The sequence below is a fragment of the Apis laboriosa genome, unplaced genomic scaffold (genome assembly GCF_014066325.1).
Source record: "Apis laboriosa isolate Shangri-la unplaced genomic scaffold, ASM1406632v1 scaffold26_cov146, whole genome shotgun sequence".
NCBI lineage: Eukaryota > Metazoa > Arthropoda > Insecta > Hymenoptera > Apidae > Apis > Apis laboriosa.
In genome coordinates, this window is record NW_025222592.1 from 445,311 (window position 1) to 459,119 (window position 13,809).

General features: G+C 19.4%; 1 protein-coding gene across 1 annotated transcript in view; it reads right to left on the reverse strand.

Moving 5' to 3' along the window:
• Positions 1-3,187: 3,187 nt before the first annotated feature.
• Positions 3,188-13,809, reverse strand: part of LOC122713717 (ras-related and estrogen-regulated growth inhibitor-like) — a 159,416-nt gene continuing 148,794 nt past the window's right edge. Inside the window, exon 6 of the transcript XR_006346522.1 lies at positions 3,188-3,313. The gene's annotated coding sequence lies outside the window, so the exon portion shown is untranslated. The remainder of the gene's footprint in view (positions 3,314-13,809) is intronic.

Consider the following 13,809-nt stretch of genomic DNA (forward strand, 5'->3'; position numbering starts at 1 on the left):
ATATATTTAAAAATCCGTCATTAATTATAATTAAAAGAACCAGAAATATTACTTTAATTTAATTTAATAATTAAGAAAATTTAATAATCAAGAAAAGCAGTTATATCTATTAAACAAATTCATTTATATTATTATATTACTATTTCAAATAAGCAGAATTATCAATTCAATTTATAGATTTATATAAATTATAAATCTTCATTTTCCTATTTAAAAGATTAATTCTTAAAAGAAGAAGATAAAGAAAGATATTTTCTCTTTTCTTCTTTAGAGATAATATCTCTAATATTTAATGATAATATTTAATGATATTTTTGAATTTTTTGAATTTATTCCAGTGAAATTTCGTCTATAATAGTTTTAAAATTAAACATTTTTAAATATGTTATTTATATTATATAATTATAATATATATATATATATATATATATATATATAATTATATAATTATATAATTTAATTAATATGTTATTTATATTATTATTATGTTATATTTAACTTTATTGAATAAAACCATATATGTCACAAAAATTTAAATGCTTTCCCTAATATAATAATCATTTTTTAGAGATGAAATAATTTATAATATCATTGTTTAATTGTTTTCTATAACGTGACTTATATTTTTCATAAAGTATAAATAATATATCTTTTCATAGATAAGATCTATTAGATTGTATAATAAATTTATTCGTGTCATCGTTTTTGATAAAATTATAAAAATTTATTTTATTATGAATTTTTGCTACGTAGTCATATAATTAATAGCAGAAAATAATATACTCAACTGAATTAATTGAGAGCAACTATACAAAAAAAGCCATCATTTGTATTCAGAACAAAAGTAATTTTTCCTATGAACTTGTAATTACAAACTTCGACAATGTAACAAAAATTATTCCAGTTTGGTTGAAATGATTTATCTCTTTTATATTTATATCTTATCATATTTATCAAATTTTTCATTTAATTTTTATTTATTTTATACTTTATAAAAGTCTTTTAATAAAAAAAACTATTAAAAAATATCGAAAATATAAATACATACTACTTTTTTAATTAAAAAAGACAAATTTTATAATAAAAAAATATTTAAATCTATTATCTTAAAAAATAGCAAAAAGCTATAAAACAAAATAATACAAAATGTAATTTTAATCTGAATTATATATAAAATTAATAGTGAAACCTCGATTTGGAATTCTAATATATTGGATAATTCAAATCTGAAAAGAAAAGTTTAGGAATGTAGACAATATTTAGAGATATTTTATTTAATAAGAAAGTTTTTTGTATTTACATTTTTTTATTTGTTTAATTTTATGCTTTGTTACATTAATGTTTTATCAACAAAGCTTCTTTTGGTATGTTGTATGTTGGTATGTAGAGCCAATTATGATAAATGTGTAAATACATAGTCAATAATGATAGTCAATAAGATAAGATAATCAATTATATATAAAAAGTAAAAACTTGTTTTTTCTGAATATTTTTTGCTCCTAATTTTATTACTTGATAATTGTAATTCTTTAAAAATTGTTATGAAAATATAAATAAATTCTTATGGAAGTTGAATTATCAATTTATTAATAATCTATATTAATAAAAATGATCAAATATTTTTAATATAATGGTCCAGAAAATGTTATTTATATAATTCTACTTATTAAAATACATTATTTAAGATAGACGATTAAAATTTTTATTATTATTTTTATGATTATTTATTCAGTATTTTGGACAACAGTGATTAATTTCTTTATTTTTGAATATCTTTCATATTCTTTTATATTCTGTTTGTCTATTTCTTTCATATATTATTTATTTATTTCTTCGTATTATAGACGAACTACAAAATCTGTTAATTTATTTTATTCAATACCTGCTACTTTTTATTTAATATTTTTGAAATTTTATATTTCCATAGATTATATTTTCATAAGATTTTATAATGATATTTTGTTAAATATTATTTTATATATATTGGCACATATATATATGTATATCTAAATAACTTCTTTAATATCAATTGATTTTAATAGAATTATATAAATATAACATTATAATATGATATAATATTCATCATTAAAAATCATTTCTAGTTTCAATATTTTCAAAACATTAATCTATCAATTATATTTAATATTATAAAGTATTAAATAATAATAATATTATAAGATATTATATAATATTTCTTATAATGAAATACGAAGTTTATTTTACAATCTAATGTGACTAACATTCATAAAGATAGAATATTATTAATTTTTTGATCAAACTACTTTTCATATAATCACATAAATAAATATGCTCAAAATATTAATATAAAATATTAATATTCGTGAGATATTTTTAAAGAATTCATTCTAGATGCTAAAACAAACAAAGTTAGTTTACAAAAATATCAATTGAAATTTATTTATTAAGTTGTAAGCAATTAAAATTTATATTTAGTGAAACAAGACAAAGATACTTCCTTTTATTCTCCCAATATACTCAAGGAATATATTAACACCCTGTATATTTTATAATCGAACCATTCGTTCACCAAACGCGATCGATCTCTCTATTCCTCTCTCCGATCTCAAAACGGATTTATCCAGGCAGGAAGCAGTCTAGCCGAAGCGAAGAGGAAAGAGCAATATATCGGCTAGCCATCGTTTTCACCGTCGAGTCAGGTAACGCTGATGAAAACCGCTTGATCGCTTTCGCCATGCAAACATCGCCATGCTGCGATTTTTGCCAAGCCTCGTCTCTTTTTCATCGACAAACGTCTCCCTTTCTCTGTTCCCTGCCGTTTTCCATGATGGTCGCACAACGTTATCGTCCTTGTCGAAAGCGGCCTCTAGGATCGTGATCGGCAGGTGGTCATTGTCGGTAAGCCGCGTGGCTGAATTTTTAATTGCGAGCAACCGCGTCATTAATTAGACAGAGAAGCACACGAACGATGAGGTTATAGGGGATATATATTATATATCTTATGCTTCTCATAAAATTGAACAGATCTTTTCAATTTATTTGATTAAGCAAGTTTTTAGATTGAATTGATAATTAAAAGAAGCGTAGAATGAAAGATGTTTTTTGAAAAAACTTTATTTATTTTTAAAAGTCTTTAAAATAAAAAAAGAATAAAATTTAATATAAAATAATTTTTATTTTAAATATTTATTATAAAATAGTTAAAAAGAAATTCTTAAATTCATTTCTTGATAATGTATATCTGTCATATATAGATTACAGATATATACTATACACAAATTGTAACTGTACAAAAGAATCCAAAACGATTTAACCGATATCACTCATCTCAATGCTGAAATCAAACAAATTTTCGTTTTATTTTATTAAGAAATATTCAGTACATTTTATAAATGAATAAATGTTATGAATAGATTGCAAATATATATTATATTATATATATATATANTGAAGAAGTAATATAGAAATTTGTTTTATCATTTGTTGATTTCAAAGATATTTATACATATTTTTTATATATTTTTTGCATATTTCATATATATTGAATTATTAATTATGGAATTATCAAAAGTTATATAACGAAATATTTATTATTCTTTACTTTTTAATATTTTTTAATTTTTAACATTATATATTATTCATTATATTTATAACTATATATATTCATTATATTTCTAAATATATGCATACGCTTATAAAATACATATGAAATGTTTACATACATATATATATAGAGAGAGAAAGAGAGAGAGAGAGCATTGTAATTATTATATATATATATATATTATATACATATAAAATACATAAAGAATACATAATATAAGAAAAAAATGACATTAATAGAATACTTTTATTTCTATAATAATACTAGTTTTAGTTATACTAATTTTTATCAGTAGCATTCAATCATTTTTTTACAAATAAAAGCTAAATTAAATTATTTCAAAACATTGTAAAAATTTTATGATCTAATTTCAATTCAAATAGAAAATATATTTTAAATTCTTTTTATTATTACTGATCGTGAAAAATAATTGAAAGGAGAATTTAATAAATGAAAAAAAAAAGAAAAAACAAATTACATATAAAAAATTTAGATTATTAAAATTAATAAAAATAATAATAACAATAACAATAATGTATAGATGTATATTGATATATATGAGATATATAAAATATTATAATTATTTTTTAATTTTAAATATATTCAATATATACTTTGAATATTTTAATATAAAATATTTAATAATTTATATTTGTATAAAATTTCCAATTTAGTTATAAAATATTATTACATATATAGTAAAATATAAATTATTTTAAAATCAATGTCCAAATTTCAATTATTCAATAAATGATTATTAAAACAGTATATATTTAAATTAGCATATCTGAAAATATTTATAATCTGAAATTTCAATAATATAAAATGATTAATTTTTTTTAAATTTTTTATGTATTTTTTTTATGTAATAATCATTCATATTTAAAAATCATTTAATTTTTAATTTCATATATTTATAGATATAGTTCTTTTTAACTGATTATTCAAAAGAAACGCTTATTCGAAAAAATTTCAATTCGGATAATCAGTTGTGTTTTATTTATTTTTATATACGATTTTATATATCTTTATATACTTCTTTTATATACGAAATTCTGATATGTAATTTGAGTATTCTGTCACATGGCAATTCGTGAATTACAATTCATATGCAATATATAATGTATAATAATGTAACCAATAGTAATTTTAGTAAATGTCGTATTTTCTTCGTTCAATCTATTGTGATTCTGCAATTATCTTATCTATTATCTATCTATATTATATTATCTATTTATTATTATATTATTTATATTCTGTAAATATTATTATTTGTTTCACAAATAATCTCGGTTCAAAAAATTGTAATAAATCTCATAAAAAATAAACAAAATCAAAATTATGATTCTGAATTCTATATGAATGCTATACATAGATATCTATGTATATGAATAATTCATTAATTATGTGAAAGAAAATTGAAAAGAGTAAACAATCCAATTACTGTATTTTCCTCAATTATTAAATAATTAATTAAGTTTTGAAAAAGTAGAAAGGAAATACAAAATAATGAAATTATTATATTTGTGAAATGAAATTTAAGTCTTTAATTTGTACAAATCATTACAATAATCTTTTCAAAAATAAAAAAAAATAGAAATAGTAATTTATTTTTATTACAGATATGTAGAAATGATTAAAAAATAATGGTTAATAAGAGGCTTATGAAAATTTCCTTATAGTAAAAAAGTGTTAAAAGAACTAAAAGGGAATTATTTTATAAAAAAATTAAAAATATAAATAAAATGTATTATATAGTATGAATATATCTAAATTTATTAGATTACATACATTAGATTAGTTAAGAAAAAAAATATATAAATTAAGATAAAAAAAAAATATTTGTAAAGATTCTTATTTAACAGAACTTTTTTCTCAAAATTGCCATTGATTAACATTGATTTAACAAAAATAAGTTGCAATACTTCTTATTGAAAAATTGCCTAATTAATCACATTATTTCATTCATTTTTGTTCAATTCGAGCAAGACAAATCTAATAATATTGTTTATTGAAAATTATTAATTTTCTCTTAAATATTTTAACAATGACTAACTAAATATAAACTGTTCCACAAAAGTTAATTAAAACCAACTACTAAAAATATCACAATTGCTGACAATTTCACCTGAACCAGAAATACGCATCGAAATAGTGATAGTGGTTTCGCGACTTTTTCAATTAAAATGAGGGTCTCGTGGCAACCGTGTCGATGTTACGAAGCGCCAAATACAAGAACTGAAAACATGATCAGGTTTAGGATTTCCCCGGAGTGGTGAATTCGTTCTAATTTTCGGTAAAAAATTCCCTGTGAGTCGTGGCTGGTCATATTACTGCATCCGTACACCATTTTGCTATGAACAAGACAAACGATTCACTTATAAAATGATGCTCTCGCTCAATTTATCGCCAGGAAACGAGAGTCATTTTCACTAAGATACACACTCTATTGCTGGCAAATATTCTAATTAGTGTATTTCAATCAATGAAATTGGAACTTTAATAATCTTGCTCAAGTTAATAGTAAATAAGTAAATAATAAAATAAAAAGATATCAATTTAGGGATTTATTTTTTTCTTTCGCAATTTTTGATTTATCTTCTAGTTGCCAAAGATTGGTTTAAATAGTCAAATTTGCACCAGTATTCTTACTATCATAATTCTCGAATTACTTGTTATATAAAATCTGAATTGAAATCAGGGTTTGAGTATTTGAGTATTTGTATTTGAGTATTTGAGTATTTGGATCCGAATATCCGATATTTCATCATGATTAAATTTAATAATGCTTTCTTTTTTGAATTGTAAAGAGAGCAATTGTAAGTAAAATAAATAAAAAGTAATAATATTTTATTTACAGTTATATACTCTAAGATAATAATTTGTTGTTATGATGTAATAAAGACAAGTTTACTTATTATGTGTTATTAATATATATGTTAGTTCCAACCTACTTTTGGAACTATGATATATAATTAATTATAAAATTAATTACATATATAATAAATAAAATAAATAAAATTAATTTATTACAAAATTAGTTGTTCACGAAGTTCTATCCAAAAACGATCAAGAACAAAATTCATATGTATAATGAAGATTTATATTTATCATTAAATTTAAGTTCTAAAGTTTTGTTTATTCGAAGTTAAAATTCAAGAGTTTAGAATATTCTAATATTCTAAGATTCTAAAATTTGAAGAAATAAGAAATTCTAATGTTACAAAGATTCTGATTTCGAAAGAATTCTAAGATTCAAACAGTTCTAATGTTCAAAAACATTTTTCCATATGATCATACCCTTTAAAATCCTTTCCACGATTTCTCTCGAGATCGCGGGTCTTCGGTAAGATATACAAGCTAATAACAAGCTGTGAACCAGCTTTCTGATTGAACAATACTCCTAATCTAAGAAAAATTCTAGATCAGACTAAGGAGCTATGCCATCCACACAATCCCAAGAAAATGATTCGCAAGTATTTATAATAATTCTTCTCAATTAGAATGACTGCCTAATTTGATTGGCATGCCTGGAAAATGTCTCAAGTTCATATTCCAGTCACGCTAAATTTTTAATAATTTTTAATATACAATTCCAAAAATCTTTCAAATTTTTCTTATAGAAACGACATTATTTTCGCAACATCATTCTGTACTGTGTAATGTCTCAATAATATAATTAATTTTTAATAATTATTAATAATTGATCGTATAAAAATAATTATATTGTAAATCTATTTTGAATATAATTTTTTTCATTGTTTACGTACATACATATTATTTATGTAGATACTCAATTGCAAAATAAAAAATATTTGAATATTCCAATCTAATAAAATTTATAAATAAAATTTAAATATTCCAATTTAAATCAATGTATTTTTATATTTAAATCTAAATAAGTATTCGGATATCCGAATATATACTATTGTTAAGAAATTTCAAATAGAATTATTAAAAATGATCACTGATGATTAAATTTATTTCAATCAAAACTCTTTGAATAGTAAAATATATAACTTAATTAAATGAAATGATAAATAGATATAGATTAAAATCAAATTTGATAAATCAAATTTTTGATTTATCAAAATGATCATTTTTTTTTATTGTCTCTAAATAAATTATGAATGTTCTATTCATTAATTTTTCTTTGCTTAATGTAATTATCAATGTCAATTTACAACATTTATTATAAAAGATCTTTTGTAATTATTAAATAATATGATTATTTCTAAACTTTTAAATTATAGTTTAAATTTTTTAAATATTCGAATAACTTGATTATTCTGATTATATTATTATTATAATTATATTAATATATTATACTGGTAATTATAATTAATACTGGTAAATTCAAATAATAATAAGTTCTAATATATGTTATTAATAAAAATTAATATATGTTAATAATAAAAATTAAAAATTATTAAAAATTAGAGATTATTATATTTATTACCAACAAATACATGTAAAAAACTTGATATTTATTAATATTTTAACATAAGATATTAGCAATATTTTTTGTAAACTATTCTGTAGATTTTTAAGAATATATATATATATATATATTTATATATATATAAGAATATATATATATATTATATTTATATATTTTTAAGAATATATATATATATATATATATTATTTATATTAATATTAAAATTATGTTAAATTATAAAAATTTAAATTATTATATTACAAATAAAATTCGATAATTTTGTTAAAATTTCTATGTAAATATTTTCTATATTCACTGTATTTATTAAAAATTTTTTCAAAAAATCATATTATTACATATTTCTTTATCCTATTTAGGAATTATTATATCGTTTAATATATAATTTATTTTTCTCAGAAATTCAAATTCAAATTTCTATTCTTGTCTAATTTTGATTTAACTTCAAAAAAATTCACAAAAGTTTGTAATATTTATTCAATGTTTTTTGTAAACTTTCTAAAATTCGTTGATTTTTTGATTTATATTTATTCTAAAATTCGCTACGTTAAAAAACAAAAAATTAAAAAAATATTTCATATATTCCTATTCGTATTTATTATTCAATGTCAAAAATTCAAAAAATAATTAATTCGTCCAGTTTCAGTAAAGACATAAAAATTCATTCTTATGCAGATTATTTTATACAGAAACTTCATTTTTAATGCACAAAACAAAATTTTTTTACCATGAATTCGAACAAAAGCTCTTCTCTTCCTCTTTTTTTTTTTTCTTCTCAGCTCAAGACAACCAGACATGGAAAAGTTTCTTTTTCACCGAAATTTATTAACGATCCATGATTCATATAGCAGAGAAGTTTTATTCGTTTATTTCAGCTCATTTTTTTTCCTATTCGAATTAGCTTCGTTCTCTCGTTTTTTCCATGATATTGATATTGACCACGAGTTATTATTGTCAAAATATGCACGCACGACTCATGAAATGATGTTTTCTGTCGTATTTTATTTCTGTATCTCACTTCTGACATTGAAATTCCATACAAGCTATAATATATAATAGAATTTTGAATTAAAAATTAAAAATTAATTAAAAAATATTTAGATAATAGAAGTTAGATAGTTCCTTTTTTTATGTTTATCTTCAATGTACATAAATATTAATAATATTAATAGCTATCATTAATAATGAAATGAAATATGATTTTGTTAAAAATTTATGGATTCCAAATTTGTTTACTTATTATACCATTTAACTTATTTATTATATCATTTTTTCATTTTAGCAGACTTAATTTGATAAAGTTAATTGATAAAGTTTCTAAAGTCTCCTTTTCCAAAGTTGTATTTCGTAATTTTTAAACTTTATCTCTAAAATCTGAACTGCTTCAAAATATTGAGGTACTTTATTATTATTATATTACTTATATTATTATACTTATATTATTATTATTATTATATTCATGTTTTCATTATTTAAAGCATAAATATATTAATATTAATATATAATGTATATTATATAATATATAATAATATATAATATATATTATATAATATATAATATTAATATATTTGTATTTTCAAATTCATTTACTTAATATTTTGTTCATGTGTGTTTCATTGTTGATACTATACATGTAGTACCGCAACTATATTGTATTGTAAGCATAGTATTAGGTTAAATCTTTATTAATTTGTAATAACGCATCGTATCGATCGCTTTAAATAAAACTATTTATTTGCAAATATCGTCTAATAATAGACCTTTCGAATAGAATCAAATATTATCAAATAATTTGGATACTAAAAATTTAATTCTATTATATAAAAATCTTAATTTTTTTTTTAATTTATGTTTATATATTTATATATCTATAATACATATATCATAAATTAATCTTTCAAATATAGTGATTCAAAAAATTGATCTCATATATCAGATTTTAAACGAAATTATCTTTATTAGAAGAAAAATGAGTTATATCTTATATAAATTTCACTTAAAATGAATATTACAAAATAATTTTAAAAATAAGAAAAAAATTGTTATTTATTTATTTATTTATTTTTAATAAAAATTAAAAGATTCAAATGAGTTGGATTAATTCAAAATCAATTTATTAATTTTCCAGAAATATAAATGAGAGATAATTTGTGATCAATTTTTTAAATTGATTGATAATAATTTTTTAAATTACTATGTTTCTTTTGTTTTATAACTTTTTGATAAATTTTGAAAACGATAATAAAAAAATGACTTGATTTGAAAATAATGAAGTTGATGAGTTATTTCGTTGATACTATATTCAAAGATATATTATGAATAAAAGAATTTTCAAGCCTAAATTAAATAAATTAAATAATTTTTTGAATGATTCGAACAATATATAATGTAATATTATTATGCAACAAAATAATTTTCCCTTATCAATAAATTTCTCTTTTTCAACTGTGTTTTTTTTGTTTGGACAATAAATTTCTTTTATACAAAATATTAATAAAGTCAATATATGGTATTTATTGTTAATGAAATTGCAAAAATTAAATATCACAAAAGTAAAATATGTTCAATCAATTTATCTGAGATAAATTATAATTATCAGATTTATAAGAATTAATAAGAATTTATAATTAGTTAAAAAAAATAATTCATTATGCATAAAGAAGGAATAAATGTATCAATCCAATGATATTTTAATATCAATGAAATAACATTAAATATGTTACAAATTAATTTCTAAAAAATCAAAAAATAAAATTTTACAGATTTTCTTAACTAATTATAATGACAATATAATTATAAATATTTCAAATATATAAAATATTAATATATTCGTCAAACATCCTTAAAGATTTAATTTTAGAGGTCAAATTAAACATAAAAATATTTAAAATATATAAAAGTACATAAAAATATCAATTGAAGCTTGTTTATTAAATTATAAATAATTTAACTTTATTAAATAAAATAACACATAGATAAAATAAAATAGCTCTATCTCTGTCATACTGCTGCCTATAATTCGCATTTATTCAAATATAAATTTCAATTATTTTTAACTGTTATGTTTATAATGATATAAATGTTTGTTATATACAATATATATATGTGTGTGTGATCAAATATATATTTGTGTAGAAGCTTGTGATCATCAATGTATTTTTTAACAATAAGTGAATTGTAAATATGATGCGCGTGTCTATGCAAGAGACGATCAGAATCCGACGATGTGTAGTTACAAAAAATTATCTATCTATCTTTTATCATATTTGCGGTCAAAATACATGTTCATGACGAAGTATTAATTAGTTCTTTATAATTCCATGATACATAATCATGGTTACATCATAATGTTATTACAAGAAAACTATCTATTAATCGTATCCGGTGATCCGATTTACTTTTTAATGAGAGTTCATCCTCATAAATCTCTTCCAAGTTCAATCGGAAACGATTTTCCGATGGGATATCATAATAACCAATAATGTAGCGATCAATAGCTAACTTGCGACACTACCAAATTAAAAGAAAATTCCTCGAATTATGCTAGTGATCAATGTATAAAAATATCAAGATGCTGATATTCAGAGTGTATATTTATTATATATTTTGAATTAGAATGATATTACTTGTCCTTAATTGAGTTAACGTGTCTGGAATATCTTGGAATCCAGTTCCAACAAGGAAAATATAAAAAAATATACAATTGTCAACTAAACTCTTTTCAAAAGCGGCAGCCTTCTCAGATCAATATCATTCTTTGTTTAGATTGTTTAATAGAAATTAGTAACCGATAATAATGAAAAAAGATTTTCATGCAAAAAATTTCTTTGAATAAGCTAGTCATAAATCTTGCGAATAATAACTTAATAATTAAGCCTTAATCGATATATTTGAATAGTAATTTCTGTTTATTTTAACTTTTCGATTCTCCAAAAGTGTGAAATGTATTAATAATTTGAAATATTTTAAAAAAATTTCTCTTGCTACCTTAGTTTCTAAATATATATATAGGATTATTTAGAAAGAAATATAAAAAAACATAACATAAACTCTTTAATGCTTTATAAGAACTATAGGAAAGAATTCGATCATAAAATTAATTTCAAAGAAATTTCATCGTAAAATTAATAAATTCTATATATATTATTACGATTAAGAACTAAAGAAGATTTTATGTATAACTTATAATATTAAATTTCGAATAATCATGTTTTTTTGTAACTTTCAAGAGTGATTTGAATTATGTTTAGGATTATTTTATTATTGTTATAATTTTTTCGAAATTTTAAAATATTCTGAAATATTTATTGAAAATAAAATTGTATAATTCATTATACAATCTTTTATTTATTCAAATGTTTATAAAAAATTTATCAGCAATATCTTTTGAAGGGATAACATTTTGTTTCAAAGATAAATTATTTCTTGCCATTTATAATTATATATTATATGTATATTAATGATCTAGAAAGTAAACTATGGAAATTTAAAAAAAATAAAATTATATGAATATTTTTATAAAATTTTATTTATTTGTTAAATATTTTTATATTTAAAATAATATATTTTGTTCTAATAAGTTAATATTATTTCATATATTAATGAATAAATATGATATACAAAATTATTATCTATTTTTTCAAAATAATTTTTTTATAGAATATTTATTCAAAAATATTATAATTGACTCTCGTCTATAATATTGCATCAATAATATCATGATAACAAATTATAAAAGAATTAAAAAAAATTAAGTTTTGAAATAAAATTTTTATCTTAAGCATTTACATACATATATCACTACGTTATAATTTAACGGATGTATATATATGATCATCGAAAATCATTTTAAATGTTATTGTAAACATTCGTTTCATCAATATCGATTTTGAATAAATTAGTCTTTAATGATATCTACGAATTTGAGAAATTTCAAAAAATTCACGTAGATACCATTTTAATATTGATATCTAGATGTCAAACTAGATGTTAAATTCTATCTTTTAAAAATAATTATTGTCTTCGTTATGATATGCAGTAGAATTCTAATTCTTAAATTATTTTTTAGACAAAGACTTATTTTCCATTTATACTACTTTTAGTAATGTTTTTATAAGACAGTTTGATGAAATTATAGTTTTGTATAAAAGTACGAAAATATAATCCAGTTTTAATTTTTAGGAGTTCGAAAACCTCTCTCACATGGCATGCATTTTACCAAATTATAAACTTTATATTTTTCTTGGATATGGTAAAACCTCAATAAATAAATTTTAAATTTCAAAGAAAAAGTTAAAATTTTAGAGTTAAAAAAATTTCGTTTTAATAAATGAAAATTCGAAATAATTACATTAATGATTATTCAATGATTTTGATAATGGTATTGGTACTTGATATTGTCATCATTTTGAATTGTTATCACAATTACAATATAAGAATTGATAGTATAATGAATAAAATATTTACATCATTTTAATTATTGATCTCAAATAATTGAAATTTTATTTACAAGATATTTTATTAAGATTTTATTTCAAAATTTAAAAAGATTTAAATATTTTAGATTAATAATTATTATTAGAATTTATTTTCACATTTATAAACATTTTTTCAAATTTATTTAAATTTATTTAAAGTATAGATAATCTTAACAATTTTAATTATATAAAAAAATTATTGAAAATAATTAATTAATATTTAGTTTAAAATTTAAAGTAAAAATTTACAATTTATATCTAGATATTATTATAAAATAAATATTTTCAAT